Source organism: Heterocephalus glaber, unplaced genomic scaffold, assembly GCF_053883595.1.
Source record: "Heterocephalus glaber isolate CG9 unplaced genomic scaffold, H.glaber_assembly_v1.0 deba00001428, whole genome shotgun sequence".
NCBI lineage: Eukaryota > Metazoa > Chordata > Mammalia > Rodentia > Bathyergidae > Heterocephalus > Heterocephalus glaber.
The window spans coordinates 18,543,431-18,559,615 of NW_028258293.1; the positions used below are offsets into that span (position 1 = coordinate 18,543,431).

General features: G+C 41.7%; 1 protein-coding gene and 1 pseudogene across 4 annotated transcripts in view; both read left to right on the top strand.

Moving 5' to 3' along the window:
• Positions 1-16,185, top strand: part of Galnt18 (polypeptide N-acetylgalactosaminyltransferase 18) — a 343,509-nt gene that overhangs the window by 23,418 nt on the left and 303,906 nt on the right. The gene's annotated exons all lie outside the window — the stretch shown is intronic.
• LOC147827990 (serine/threonine-protein phosphatase 2A 55 kDa regulatory subunit B delta isoform pseudogene) overlaps positions 1-16,185 on the top strand; it is a 152,124-nt pseudogene that overhangs the window by 18,689 nt on the left and 117,250 nt on the right. Inside the window, exon 2 of the transcript XR_015451447.1 lies at positions 1-16,185. This exon is cut by the window's right edge and continues 117,250 nt beyond it. The product of XR_015451447.1 is annotated as a serine/threonine-protein phosphatase 2A 55 kDa regulatory subunit B delta isoform pseudogene (transcript).

Consider the following 16,185-nt stretch of genomic DNA (forward strand, 5'->3'; position numbering starts at 1 on the left):
TTCTGGAAGCTGGGAAGTTTAAGATGAAGGCACGGACAGATTCGGCAGATCTCATGTCTGGCAAGTATCTTGTTTATAGATAGCATCTTTTCACTTCACACAGAGGGAGGGACACAGCAGTTCTCCGGCCCCTTTTATAAGGGCACTAACCCCATTTACAAGGGCATCATCCTCTTGACCTAATCACCTCCCAAAGGCAATACCTCTTAATACCATCCCTTTGTGGGTTAAGATTTAGCATATGGATTTTGGGGGGACATAAACGCCCAGACCATGGCAAGTGCTTGGACGTATATGGGTGTGGCAGTTCACTCAATCTGTGAGTAACAAGCTTGCTATGCTTTGGGATAGCTCTGACTCCAGTGCTCTCTGTCCCTCTTCCTCCCTGTCTGGAGATCTCCAGCCAAGGTCCATGCAGTCCTTGGCTAGTCAAATGTCTCTAGAAAAGTGGATCCAATAAAATCCTTCAATGTTTTTAAGGGCAGAAAAAAGATTTTAAGTATGAGGTGGGAGCATTTAAAAATATAGCCTTTGTGACATGAAGATCATAAATATCCAGTTTATACTCTGTCTCAAGCAATTAGGCAGATGACTACTTTCATGGCAGGTGTGTCACCCTGCTGGCTGAGGGAATGGTGGCTGTCTATCATCCCAAAACCAGATTTCCCTGGAGCCTTCAGAATCTGAATTTAGGAAACTGGCAATGAAGTCTCAGAGACGGTCCTATTGTCTTCTGGCACCTTTGTTAAGTCACATTCCCCTTGGCCACCTACATACACCTGGACTTTCTCTAAGAACTTCCCGGGCCCTGGCAGAGAGAACACACTCTGGATTCTGAGCCCTGAGCTGACAGATTCAGCGGTGAAGCAAAGTGGTCAGTTTCCGGCTGTGGAAACAAAGTGTTGGATGGTGTTGGTTGGACCCGAGACCTTTCCGTGTTGACTTCTCATTAGAAATAATCCATTGTCCTTGGAGAAGCACCAAGCACAAACTGAGATGTCAGGTGGGAGGGTACTGTCCCCTTTCCAAGGACCCTCCGTATCCACCAGGGGTCCCTACTAGCTCTTTAGGATAACCAGAATTTCCCAACTCTGGTTTCTATTCCCAGGTTATGTAAGATGACACAATTTCAAATATTCTGATTCCTCAGAAACCATTAAAACAAGTTGTACATTCCGGTATTCCTAAAGTTTATCACCCACATTGGCTCCCATGCCTAGAAGCAGTGCAGAGCCCTTGCCAGACCGCGTGCCCTTAGTTTGAAGTTAGAAAATATGGTCACAGTGAAGTGAACAGAGCCAGCTGTTTTGTTAATGGTTCTTTTCTTTTTGCAGAATCACCTGGGGTGATGAGAAGCACTTCCAGAAGGGCAATTGTGAGAGTTCTGTGGATCCTTTCCCTGGTGAAACAGTGGAACTGGTGAAAATTATTTTAAAAGCCATTTAAAATCTCTAGAAGTTGTCCTAAGGGCATACATCAAACAAAGAAATACTTAGTTGAAAAAAATCGAAATCTCAGTAAGAACAGCCAGAATCTATGGCATTTGAGCCACGATCTACTTGCTTTCCCTACCACAGTTCAACAAGACAGCTCTGCTCTTGGCAGATATCGCTAAGAGGGGTCCCTTCCTGGCAGCTTCTCTAGGGCACCGTTTTCTCTCCAGGAGGGGAAGGCCGTTGGTACTTTTTGTATCTCCCAGCTCTGCATGGCAGGGCTGAGAGGTCCCGGGCTGTCATCTGTCACCAGCACCCAGTTGTATGTCAGAAGCTTGCCCTAGGTGGAGAACACTGAGCCCTGGCTGCTGCCTAGCTCATACAGAGGTGGCAGTTTCATGCCAGGGGAGGCAATCTGAGAATGCCAGTGACTGCCATCCTGACCCAGAACCCACCTCTTAGAGCAGGGACATCACTCAGAGAAGTGGGCTGCGGTTCCCAATTCCAACTCCAGGGCAGTGGTGCAGAGATTTTGCCTGGGGGAAGAGGCAGGCTGTGGGAACAGAGGCCTGCTACTTCCCCTGAGAGACTGACTATTTCAAATAGAGTGTGAAGAAGTTCAAGCCTGAAAGCAGTTCGTGAGCATGCAAGAGAAGGCTGGTAGCTAAGAAATAACAGGCCAGCTAGACCAGCTAGACATTTGATAGACAAAACCAGGGAAAGAGACTTCTGAGGTCAAAGCAAGCCTCAACAAGTGGCTTCACAGACAGCCTCCTACAGAAAGGTCTGCATTTAATTGGAGTACTTTGTGCCTGCTTTATGCACTGTTAAAAACAAGACAGCAATCAGGTAGCACTTAGTGGAGGCAAACAGCAGAGTGATACCAATAGGTGGTCCAGCCAGCAGCCTAACAGAGAGATGAGCACAGGAGACAGTCGCAGGTCTAGTCCTATCACTGTCATCCCAAAGAGCTGTATGGGGGCAAGCAGGGACAATGTGCACGTACCCAGGTCTCACCTTCCAAGGGGAGTGTCGGAGACTGCATAATGTGAGGGAAGAGGACTACCCTGAAAGAATCCATCTAAGTCACCAAACAAGTAAACAACCAAACAACACATCTGTAGTGGCAGTAGGGTGGGGTCCCAGGAGCAAGCAATATCCAGAGTGGCCAGAACATTTTATCTAAAATACCTGGTTTTCAACAAAAATCTGAGTCATCAAAGACACAGAAAATGTGATTCATACACAGGGAAAACAAAGCAGATAGTAGAAACTGTGTTTAAGGGAACCTGGATGCTGGACTTACCAGAAAAAGACGTCAAAGTAGCTATTATGAATTTGTTCAAAGAACTGAAGGAAACTTCGTTGAAAGAAATGAAATTGTCATGACAATATCTTAACAAAGGATAATATCACATAATGAAAAAAGAAAGTAGAAATTCTGGCCTTATAAAAAATGCTATGAACATGGCTGCACATTTATCACTGTGGTATGATTCTTTTACTTCTTTGGGGAAGATCCCCAGCAGGGGAATAGCGGGGTCAAATGGGACTTCCAGTCCTAGTTCTTTGAGGTATCTCCATACTGATTTCCACAGTGCTTGCACCAGTCTACACTCCCACCAGCAGTGGAGCAGGGTTCCTCTTTCCCCACAGCCCTGCCAGCATTGCTTATTGGTTGATTTCATGATAGCAGCCATTCTTTCTGGAGTGAGGTGGAATCTCAGCGTTGTTTTCATTTGCATCTCTTGAATGACCAGTGATGTTGAACATTTTTTCATATGTTTATTTGCTATTTCTACTTCTTTGTCTGAGAAATGTCTGTTCATTTCAGATGCCCATTTTTGGATTGGGTCTTTAAATTTGGGAGGTCTGATTTTTTTAAGTTCTTTATAGATTCGAGATAGTAGACAAAAAAAAGTATAAAAAACAAAATGAGAAGGGAAAGGCAAAAATATGAGAAAAGGAATAAATGGAAACAAAGTCTTGGTAAATAGGGAGGGCAGGGGAATGGGGAAAAAATAAGAACTGAGATATGTCCTGTACAGGTACAAAATCCCGAAGATGAATGTGATCATAATGTATACTTAAAATGTGCCAACAAACTTATTGAACAAAAAAAAAGAATTTTTCATTTCTTCTTTTTATTCATTAAGTTTGTTGGTACATTTTAGGTATACAGTATGCTGACCTTCATCATTGCGAATTTGTACCTCTACATGATATATCTTGGTTCTTGCTTTTTCCCTTTCCCCTTCCCTCCCTTGCACCCCTCCACCCTTCCCTATTTACAAAAGCTTTGTTTCTGTTTTTTCCTCTTCTCATTTTTTTCTTTCCCTCCTGCCCCCCAGTTCCCCTTCCCCTTTGAAACTTCCCTTCCTATTTCACATTATTTCTTATACATTTTGGTCTTTACGAAATGAAAAATTCACTGGAGGCATTTAAAATAATTTGAGCTGGCAGAAGAAAGTATCAGTGAATTTGAGGATAGATCAGTAGGGATAGTAAAATCTGAAGAAAAGAATAAAAGAGTGAAGAAAAATGTACAGAGCCTAAGAGAAGTGTGGGACACTATTAAGTACAGTAATGTTACGTTTAATGGGAGTATCAGAATGAGAGGAGAAAGAAAGATGTAGAAAGAATATTTAAAGAAGTAATTGCTGATAACTTCCTGAATCTGATGAAAAATATGAACTTTCACATTCAAGAACCTCAACAAACTCCCTGTAAGGTAAACACAGAGAAATCCACATAACCAAAATGTTGAAAGCCAAAAACAAAGAGAAAATCTTGAAAATGGTAACAGAGCCACTGGTCACCTATAAGAGAATGCCCATAATATTCACATTAGATTTCTCCTCTGAAACCTCAGAGGCCAGAAGCTAGTGGGATAATATATCCAAAGGCCCCCCAAAACAAACAGACATAAAAAATGACAAAAATCCAACTGCCAACCAAAAATCTTCTGCAAAACCATTCCTCAAAAATGAAGAGAAAATGAAGACAGTACCAAATAAAATCTGAATTTGTTGCCATCAAACCCACATTACAATCAATTTTCCACAGTGTTCTTCAAGCTGAATATGAGTGACACAGGACAGTCATTCAAATTCATGCAAAGAGTATGACTAAAGGTAATTATATAGGTAATTATAAGAGATAGAATAATTCTATCTTCTTCTTTCTCTTAACTGATTAAAGAAGGTATTACATAAACAATATGCAAATAATTGTATCACTAGGCCCCAAACAAATGGAAGTGTAATATATAAAAATAGCACAAAGGAGACACAGGAATAATGAGAAGGAGAGAATAGTATTGTATAGGAAGAAAGCTTTTATATCTCACTAGGATTAAGTTAATGGACTTAGATGAGCTCAAATGTAATATTGTAACCTTCAGACCAACCACCAAGACAACAATTCAAGGAATATAGCTAAACTTACATTAAATGTTCTCACCATACACAAAAAGATAATTAAATATGGGAAGTGATGGAAATGTTAGTAAACTTAATTTAATCATATATATGTATATATGTCAAAACATCATGTTGTATATCATAAATATATACAACTTTTGCCAGGTGCAGAGCCACATGCCAGCTACTTGGAAGGCTGAGGAAGGCAAATTGCAAGTTTGAAGCCAGCCTAGGCAACTTAGTAAGAACTTGTCTCAAAATAAAAACTAAAAAGGGCTGGAGATATAGCTCAGTAGTAGAGCAAATCTAAAATTAATCAACAGTACTGCAGACAAAACAACACAAAGAAAAAAATTTAATTTCTTAATCATGCCTTAATGAAGCTGGGGACAAAGAAATGTAGTTAAAATCATTAAAGAAATTAAAATGTATAAGAAAATAATCATTTAGTGCACAAGGAAGCAGTAAAAGAGGAATAGGGGAACAAAAATACATGAAAGGTAGAAAATAAAAGGTAAAATTGCAGACGTAAATCCATCTATATCAATTATTACATTAAATGTCAATGTATTAAGCTATACAATCAAAATGTAAAGATTATCATACTGGTTGAAAACCAAATGCAAGTATATGCTCTCTATGAGATGAGTTCTTATGTTTGTGCTGTTTTATTTTGTTTTTTTGGGGTTTTTTTGGCAGTGCTGGGGAATGAACTCAGGGCCTCACTCATGGTAGACAAGTACTCTGCCCCAGAGCTACACCCTCAGCCCACAGGAGATACACTTTTGATTCAAAGATACAAATAATTTGAAAGGGAAAGGAGGAGGAAAAAAATACACCATGCCAACAGAAACAATAAGAAAGCTGGAGTGACTATATTAATATTGGCTAAATTAAACAAAAAACCCAACAAAGATGTTACTAGAGATAAAGCTAAACATGGTAAGAAACGGTCCGATCTATCAGGTGCATTCAGCAATTATAAACAGTATGCACCTAATAGCAGAACCCCAAATACATAAAACAAAAACTGGAAAACAAAAACTGGAAGAATTGAAGGGAGAAATAATTTGAAAGCAATAGTGGTAAATGTCAGTAGTTTTTAAAGTAACGGGTAGAAAATTAGGCAGATTTACAGGGATATAAAAGTCTTGAACAAAACTAACTAGACCTAACAGACATCTATAATTTATTTAACAACAGCAGAGTAGGCCTTTTTTCTCAAGCACACATGGAATATTCTCTAGAGTAGACCACATGCTAGGCCATAAAACAAGCGTCAATATATTTCAAAGGATTTAATCATATAAAGTATATTCTCTGATCACATGGAATGAAATTGGCATCGATACTTAAAAGGAAATCTGGGGAATTAAAAAAATTAGTGCAAATTAGACAATATTCTCCTAAATAACTAATGGATCAAATTAAAAATCAAGAGAGAAACTATAAAATAGTTTAAGGGGAATGAAATACAATGTACAAAATTTATGCAGCCAAAGTAGTGCTCAGAGGGAAAGGAATAGCTACAAATAAAGAGCTACAAAATAAAATAAAATAGCTACAAAATAAAATAGCTACAAAAAAGAAGAAACATTAGGCTAACAATCTAATTATAGCAGGTTGACAGAAATCCCACGAAAGGTATCCAAAATCAAGGTACCAGCATGGTTGGTTGCTTGTATAGAAGCTTTTTGGGGCTGCAGACTGCTGAGTTCTTTCTGAGTCTTCATGTGGTAAAAGGATAGCTAGCTCTCTGGGGTCTCTGTTGTTAAAAGGGCACTAATCCCATTCATAGGGATAGAGCTCTTTGGACCTATTCACCTTCTAAAACCACCACCTTAGTGATTAGATTTCAATATGAATATGGAGGGAAGATAAGCATTCAGAGGATAGCAGAATGTCAAAAGGTTCAACCACTTTGGAAAGCAATTTGAGAGTTCCTCAAAAGTTTAAACATAAAGTTACCATCTGACCCAGCAATTCCAATTGTGAATATATACCCGAGACAGTTACAAATACATATCTACAAAATTAGAGACATTTATAGCTAAGTGGATGCACACTGAGGCGATACTCTTAAGTGAAATAAATAGGACACACGTGTAAATACCAAATGGTTTCTCTGGTATGAGAAACTGAAGGTGTAAATAAGGACTAAATGTATAATAGGTCATGTGAAATAGGAAGAAAAGGGGCAAAGGGGAAGGAAGTGGGAGGGCTAGAGGAAAGGATAGAAGGAAATGGGATTAATATGAGAAAATGGAAAAGGAACAAAATCTTTGTAAATAGGGAGGACTGGAGGGGTTGAAGAGAGGGCTGGGCAAGGGTGAAAAATAAGAACCAAGAGAGACTATGTAAAGGTGCAAATTTCCAATGATGAATGTCATTATATTGTATACCTAAAATGTACCAATGATTAGAATGAAGAATCGATAATGTAAAATAGGAAGAAAAGGTCCAAAGGGCTAGGGGTAGTGGGAGGGGCAGGGGAAAGGAAAGAAGAGAAAGGAAAAATGCTGAGAAATGGAAAAAATGGAAATAAAGTCTTTGTAAATAGGGAAGGGTGGAGGGGGTGAAGGGAGGGCTAGGAATGGGAGAAAAATAAAAACCAAGATGCATCATGTAAAGGCACAATTCCCAATGAGAAATGTAATTGTGTTGTATACTTACAACGTACCAATAAAAGAATTTAAAAAAACCCAAAAAACAAATACATATCTACAAAAGACTTGTACACAAATGTTTGTAACATATTATTCATAATAGGTAAAAAGTGGAAACAACCCAATGTCCATCAACTGATGAATGTAGAAGTAGCATATGGCATATTTATATAATGATGCATTTATTAATCACAAAGAGGCATGGTGTACTGACACATACTGTAACATGGGTTAACCTTGAAACCGTTATACTAAATGAAAATAGCCAGACACAAAAGAGCACATGTTGTATCACTCCATTTATATGAATAGACAAATCTATAGAGACAGAAGGTGGATTAATTAGTGGTTGCCTCAGGCTGGGTCTGGGGTGGGTTGGGAAATGGGGAGTGACTACTATTAGGTACAGGGTTTCTTTTGGGGCTGAAGGAAACGTTCTAAATTTCGATTGTGGTGATGGATGGATGACTGTGGATATACTGAAAACCATTGAGTTGTATCTTTAAGTGAGTCATTGGTATGATATACCAGTTAAGAAATGATGTGAGAACTCATTTAGGTTAGTGCTTTTCCAGCTTTGGGGCATGGAAGGGGACTTTCATGTTTCAGGCTTATTCTGGAGTAAGGTACATCTGGGTAGGAATTGCAGATACCAATGAACTGTGGCCAACTGGACCTGACCTCCTTTTAAAAAGAACTGTTCTTTCTCCTACACCTCACATACAGGTCCACACATGCACTGAACAGAGCTCACTGAACAGGATCTGCTACAATGCAAACAGCTTTCAATTCCAAAAGGAATATTTACTACATTTTGTCTCCTAGCAAAGCAGAGAGGAGCTAACAAGCAAGAGAAACACATCCTTCAGTAAAAACTCTGCCACTCCCCAAAGTACAGTCATAAGGACCAATTCTTTAAAAAGCCAAAAGGAGGATGGGGGAATGATATTCCAATAAGAATAAGGAAATTTTACCCATGGAAATTGGGAGTGCACTTAAGAAAGCTTGGGCATTTTTAGATGTTGAAAATCACTTATAGGAGCCTCTAGAAATTTAAGAATATATATTTTTGGCTCTGTAAGTATTCTACCACTATTTTGAGATGTTGTATGTGGACAAATAGGGGGAAAAGTCTTTGCACATCTCACAGCCCTTTGATTAACATCAGTCTGTTACAGACAAGGGAGTCTGAAGCTTCAAAATGATTTGCAGAAATTTGGAGGACCAAGTGTGAGGGCAGTGTGAGGAATTTGGTATGGAGTGTGTGTGTGTGTGTGTGTGTGTGTGTGTGAGAGAGAGAGAGAGAGAGAGACAGACAGACAGACACAGAGAGAGACAGAGAGTGAGTGAGAGAGAGACTAGGGATTGAGCCTAGGGTCTTCATGCTGAGCTACATCCCAGTCCTTTAAAAAAATTTTTATTTTGAGACAGTGTCTCGCTAAGTCACTGCATTGCTCAGGTTGGGGTCAAACTTGTGATCCTTCTGCCTTAGTCCAAGAATGCTGAGGTTATGGGTATGTGCCACCATGCCTGGCTGGTATGTTATAGATTTTAGATATAAATTTTATGTTATAGATCTATTACATTCATGAACTGACCAAGTAGGAAGAATCCCTGGAGACACTAGAATCCGAAGGCCAGAAAGTCAGATACCAGGCTGGAAGCTTAAGTGGGCGATACAGGTTTGTTCTAATGTAACAAGGAAACAGTTGTAATAGCAAAATGGAGACTGCATATGCCTTGATTAAAGTGAGCTGCTGTGTGTGGACAGGTTTAAAACAAAGCTTGGGGGTCCCCTGTTCTGGTCCAACCCCTTGCGTTTTATCTACAAGAAGGGTAGCCTGTGGTCTTAAGAAGGAAGTGACTTACTTAAGTTCATGGAATACCTTGCTTTCTTTTCCTCCTTTGGAGTTGTGTTAAAAGTTTTTAAGGATGGGCCTCAGACTTCCTAGCAAATTAGCTCCTGTCTTGCCTTTGGTGTTGGAAAGAGTTGAGACTCTCAGTTGTGCTTTTTGGGGAGGGTAGGAATCATACATGAAGGATGTTCCTGCTGTTTCTCTTGGTCTCGCAGGATTTCTAAGAAGAAATTGTGTTCCCTACCCTTTTGCTGAATATAAATTTATTCGGGGCTTGTGCTGGATGTAGGGTGAGTGCTGTGTCCACATCAGGGGCAGAGCGTGGGTCGTCTGTGGCAGAACATGTGGGCCTGCGCCCCTCATTGGGCTGAAGGCACCTTTGAGCCTTGGAAGCAGAGGACTGCAGCAAGAAGGATGGATGGCTCAGGCATTATCTCGAAAACTCAATCCATTTCCTTGCAGGAACAGCGTGTCAATATGTTTTTGTCTGTTCAACACTGTGTGGGAAACATCTTTGATTTTTTTTTCATAACTGTGCATATAATTTCTTAGTATTTCACTTCTGGGCATTGATTAAAGCTTTTCTGTCTCTTTAGAGTCATTAAATAGAAAAACGTCTGCTGGAGACAGATTGACAGTGTTTCGAGGGACTCAGAGAAATAAGAATCTTCTTAACTTGCTGAAAAGTTTGTTCTGATGTGTGCCAAAGAGACATTGATAGCTAACATTTATTGAGTATGTATTTATTTATCTATTTATTTATTTATTTTGGTACCAAGGATCGAACTCGGGTCCTTGCGCTTAGGCAGCAGGCGGCGAAACTACTGTGCTAAATCCCCGGCCCTATTGAGTATTTATTATATGCCAGGTACCATACTAAATGGTCTACATAAATAATTTCACTTTATCTTCACAATAGTAGTTTGACATAGGCACTATTCTGTCCCCCTTTTCTGATACAACACTGAGGCACACAAACATCATACGGTGTAATTGGCTTGCTTAGCATATGGCAGCAAAGGTACTGACTCTGTGTGGTCTGACCTGGCCAACTGTGATATAAAACCCTGAAATCAGTGGTCCCCAACCTTTTTGGCACCTGGGACTGCTTTTCTGGAAAGTGATTTTTCCACAGATGGTACATGGGTGGGGTGTTTCAGGATGATTCAAGTGCATTGCATTTACTGTGTACCTTATTTCTATTATTACATTAGTAGTACATATGTAGCACATAAACTAGGTCCCTTGCAATGCAGTTCACAGTAGAGTTCAGGTTCCTGTGCAAATCTGTGGTTGCCACTAATCTGATAGGAGGCAGAGCTCAGGCAGTAACTGGAGCAGTGGGAAGAGGCAGCAAATACAGATGAAGTGGGCTTGCCCACTGCCTACTTCCTGCTGTGTGGCACAGGTCTGTGCTGCAGACTTTGGGGACCCCTGCCTTACTTTCTTGTAGCATCTAATCATAGCTAAGTGTTGGCTTCCAGGATTATAGGTGTGTTCTTAGAGTCTCAAATCTGATAATGTGTATTTGGTACCTTCAAAGAGTGTGGGGGCCCATTGTACAGCTGCGTTCATTGCGTTTCCATCTGGTACTAAAGAGAGTACTCTTCCATTACTGTCTTAGCCACCTATGACCACTCAGATTCACCCAGAAGGGAGCGCTTCCATCACGTTGTTTGAGAGCGACAGCAGGAGTCAGTGGCAGGCTGTTGCCCTCGTAGGTAGAATGATTATGGTTGAAGGTGTACAGGAAGAAGAGACATTCGGGCTGCCATGGTCTTTCTCACCATTTGCTTATAAAATTAGAAGTAAATATTTGATATAATACTCATTGTGCAAATGAAAAACCTGAGAAATAAGAATGAGAAGGAATTCAACGAGGCTAATCTGATTCTGTCAGCCAAAATGGGCCAAGCATTGTGCTAGTGCTTCATCTACATGGAACTGTCAGTCCTCATAACACTTTTTTGAGTGGTCAGTAGGTAACACAGTCATTTTCCCAGAGAGGAAACTGATTCAGAAGCAAGTTGCAGAGTGTTGTCCCACTGGTATGCACTGGTTACACTGGTGCAGTGTAGCAGCCAAGGCTTTTTGATTGCTTGAATCTTATTTTAGCTAGAGTAAGTTAATTGCAGTGCCAACTTCTAATCATCAGTGGCTTTCACCAGTGGAAATGTGTCCCTTGCTCAGTGAGCAGCATGAAGGCCTCTGGGGAGCTGCAGGTCCTCCTTCCACCCAGGGACACAGTTTGAGTGTTCAGCCTCTGCGTACAGGTGACAAACATGGGAAGAGAGAGAGAGCAGAGAGCATTTCATGAGAGGTTTCCATGAGCCCGAGCTAGAAGTAGAGCATATAGTTTCTGCCATATTTTACTGGGAGGGGCTCAGTCGTATGGCACCACCTGACTCTGAGAGGAGCTAGGAAATGTAGCCTGACTGGTCTTTTTAGCGAACTCACAGCAGTCTCTGCCACAAACCGTGCTTATTCGGATAGTTACTCATGTGCTGTGTGACAAAGTTTTGGTCAGTGATGGACAGTGCAAATGGCAGTGTTCCCTTAATATATGGCCTAGTGATGTCATGGCGGTCTTGGTTTGTGTAAGGACAGACTGATGTTAGTGCAATGGCAACATCTTCTGTTGTTATGTCACACATGACTGTATTTGATAACATGTCTAGGTTGAGTCACAGAGCCAGCAAGGGGCAAAGCCTGAATTAGGACCCAGGTCTGTGTAACTCCAGATCCGGGTTCTCTGCAGCACACTGCCTCCCATACCCCTCCCAGGGCCAGATCCAGAGTTCTGTGCTTTTGGACGCAGTGGGTGCTCCGTGTGACTGTGGTCTCTGCATCACTGCCTGTGACAGTCTGTGAACATGTCTTTTGTGTGGCTTCTCTCCCCAGGCCTGCCATAGACTAGTTGGGTTGTGGATTTGAAAGTAGGTTGTAGGGGATTTTTGCGAGCAGACTCAGGGTCAGGCCTTTGGAGCTTCTGGCTTACGTGGTACTCAGCAGCTTTTCTGGGAGTGATGGGCATTTGACAGACTGTGTCACTCTCCCCAGGCAGCCCTGGCTGTCATTAGCATTCAGCAAGGCTGTGAGTCTTGCTGAACAAATCAGCTGTTTAAAGGCTTTTTTAAAAAGCAAAAAGTGCTGAATTCTTCTCTTAGTTGAAGGTCCTATGAGTTTCCCATGCTTGTTGAACAGCAAAAAAGGAGCCACGGTATGGTGTTTTCCTTAGGGAAATATTTGGAAGTCACTTTTAGCAATGTGGCTAAATGTGCCACGTGGCAAAGCTGCTCTTTGACTGTGAGTATTTACCACGCTGGCCCCTTCTTTTCCTTTCCCTCCTCCCTCCCTCACTCCCCCCTTCTCTCCCTTCCTTTCTCTTTCTGTCTTTTTCTTTCCTCTAAATCTTGTTTATTCAGAGGAGCAAGAAGGCTTTACTAGTTTCATGAATGTAGTATTCTCCTTGAAAAATGCTGGATTTAACCATCTCTTTGCTTACTTCCTCTAAGTCCATGACAGGAGACTCCAGTTGCAGAGGGACTTCAGCTTCTATTTCCTTATATGCTGGTCCTTCTACTCCTAGGGTGATCCCCGGGGGAAGGAAGACATTTATACACAGCAAGGTCCAAGCGAATGATCCCTCTATCAGGGTTGCAGAGCTGGCTCATCTCCTGTTATTTGGGAAGGTGATTCTAAGCAGGGGGCTTCCATGGGAGCAGCTCTTCCCTGGTTAGTATACTGTGCCAGTTTTGATACCCTGTTCTGAGTGCTCTCCTGATCCTGCTTCCTCAGGTCTGCACAGAAAGAGGCTTTGTATGTGGTATTCTAATGGGCACTGGTTGTTAGATGGTGATTCTGTGGGCACTGGGAATTTCCCCAGTTTCAGATGCCTACGAGTCAGAAGCCGATAACATCTGTTCTCATGAAAAGGTAGAGCGGCAAAGTACGAATCACAAGTCCCTCTCAATAAATCCCAGAGCTGGCATTTCAGCTCCAGAGTGGAGCCAGCTTACCTGTGTGCACAGGGCAATATTGCAGTATTACCCTCTATTACCCTCTGGATATTGTAATATTTTGTAATATTCTTCTCTGCATAGACAAAGCAGAACAAAATGTTTCCTCTGAGCACAGAGATGAACCAGGTGAGGCTCTTTTTGTTTGTTTGTTTGGTACTGGGGATCGAACTTGGGACTTTGCATTTGCACGGCAGGCACTGGAACCACTGAGCTAAATCCCTGGCCCCAAGGCTCTTCTTGCTTAATGGCATCCATGAATCTCCATCCACTAAATGTGGGGAAGAGGATGGGACTGTTTAGGATCCTGAATGACAAACAAAAAAGAGAAGATTGTTGATCCCCCCATCTCTGATGCAGGAAGAGAATTCATCACCAGTAGACGAAAGCAAGAATTGACTCAAATAGAATCCAAAGCATGATTCTTTTCCCTCCCTTCCTTCCCTTTCCCTTTCCCTTTCCCTTTCCCTTTCCCCTTCCTTCCTTCCTTCCTTCCTTCCTTCCTTCCTTCTTTCTGTGCATTCATTGATTTCATTGACAGATATTTAAAAAATACTCACTAAATGTCATATTCTATGCTAAGTGACCAGGGGCATGTGAAGTGGAAGGTGTAGTCCTTGCAAAGACCTGGGCAGATGTGTTCCATCACCATGGTGGATTGTGATGTGATGTAAGAATATATGATGGGGGCCAGGGGGTTGGGCTCATTTGCAGCTGAGCAGATGTACTGTATGTGCAGATGTGTGAGTTTCCATGGAGAAAGAAGTGTTTGAACTGAGTACTCAAAGATGGATTGCGAAAGGTTGGTAAACGGGTTAAGGGTCCCAAGCAGAATGACCTATGTGTATAAAGGTGTGGAACTTGCAAAATATGTTGATTTACAAAATGCCTCTATTGTTATTAATTGGTGAAGACATGCCTCTTTTAGTAGAAAGGCTTTCGCTCTCCCTCCTATTTCCACTCAGATTTTTGTGTTATGGACTCATGTTATTCTTTGGAGTCATTGAAGAGGTCTGTGTTAGTCAGCTTTTCATTATTGTGACAAAATACCTGAGACAATCAACTTAAAAGGGGAAAGATTTATTTTGGCTCACAGTTTCAGAGCTCTCAGTCAATGGTCAGCTAGCTCCATTGCTTTTAGGCCTGCAGTGAGGCAGAAACATGGTAGAAAAGCATGGCAGAAGAAAGCTACTCACCTTATGGCAGGCAAGAAGCAGAGAGATGGAGTGGCTTCTCAGAGAATGAGCGCTGGGAAAAATACACCCCCCAAAGCCACACCCTCAGAAAACTGCTTCATCTAATTAGGCCCCAACTCCTAATAAGCCCATTGAGCTAAGAAGTTTATCAATGGATTAATCTATTGAAGAGGTTAGAGCTCCCATAACTTAATCACATCCCAGAAGGCCCATCTCTGAACAGTGCTGCTTTGGGGACCAAGCCCCAACACATGAGCCTTGAGGGACACATGAACCATAACAAGGCCCATGAAATGGGAGTGTGGGCTGGAGAAGAACAGCCATTGGGGCCCCACCAGCCATTGACTGTTCCCTTCTCTTGCTTTTAGCACCTAGCAAGGAAAGGCAGGGGAGATTGGCCTTGAGGTCGATGACCAGACTTACTCCACTAGGATTTAAACAATGCCCCAATACTGTGAGGACATTAGACTTTTGGCATCAGCCTCAGCCTTTCCTGCTTTAGGATGTTTCCCTGCTTGACTGTGAGTGGTCCTGCAAAGCTGGGTCTGGAGCTCCTATTCTAAGACTTTACCATGTTCCAAGAGTTCTTCCTACATTTGGCTTTGTATATGGCTGCTGCTCATTACCATCTCACGGAGAAGTGGGAGTCCAAAAGCCACCTCTTACAACTCTTACTGATTTGGTTTGTGATTCATTCCTCGGAGGCAGGCCAGCTTTGCAAGTCAACATGGCGTAGTGACTTGGCATCACGGCCTGGTATGGTTTCGTTGCATTCAGCAGGGGATCTCTGTAGGGTAAGGGCCCCCCTAATGACCCTCCACCTCTCTTTGGGGCCTTGCCCTCACTCTGGTAAAGAATGAAGAAATGGGGCTCCAAGTGGAAAATGAATCAAGACTGATATGGTGCAAAGCAAAGTTTATTTAAAGTGTGGCAAATGTAGAGGAAGCAGAAAGAAAGCTAGCTTAACAGCAGAGTGGTGCTACAAGGTAGGGGGCATACCGCTTGGGATGTCTAGTGGGTTTGAGGTGTACTTCATACTTACAAGGGTAAGCTGGTCTCTAAAAATAACTGTTTCACTGATTGGTGTGGTCTCGGCCTCTGTTTCTGGGAAGGGGACAAGGCTAGCATACAGTAATTGTGGGTAACACTTTCATAAGAATACAGTAGGATATATTTTCTCAAGCACATGGTACACCATAAGTATGTGATAATTTTACAGTTGTCAGCCACAGATAAGCATGTGATGATTTTACAATGTTAGTCATCTGGGTTTTGTCCTGTGTTTTTTTCTTTATTTTTTATGCTTCTCTAATCTGCCCCTATAGCTTGAATGTGATCTATCCCATCATGTTGGGGCTTAATCCCCATGCTGAAGTTTTAAGAGAGTTAAAATTTAATCCAAATATGATGTTTAGAAGTGAGGTCTTTGGGAGGTGATTAGGATTAGAAAAGTCATCAAGGTGAAGTCCCCATGTTTGAACCTTAGTGGGAGAGACAGGGGACACAGAAGACACACACACACGTGTACTCCCTGTGTCTTGCTGTGTGATGCTCAGTGCCACTTTGGGACTCTGCTAGCAAGGAGCTGAAACT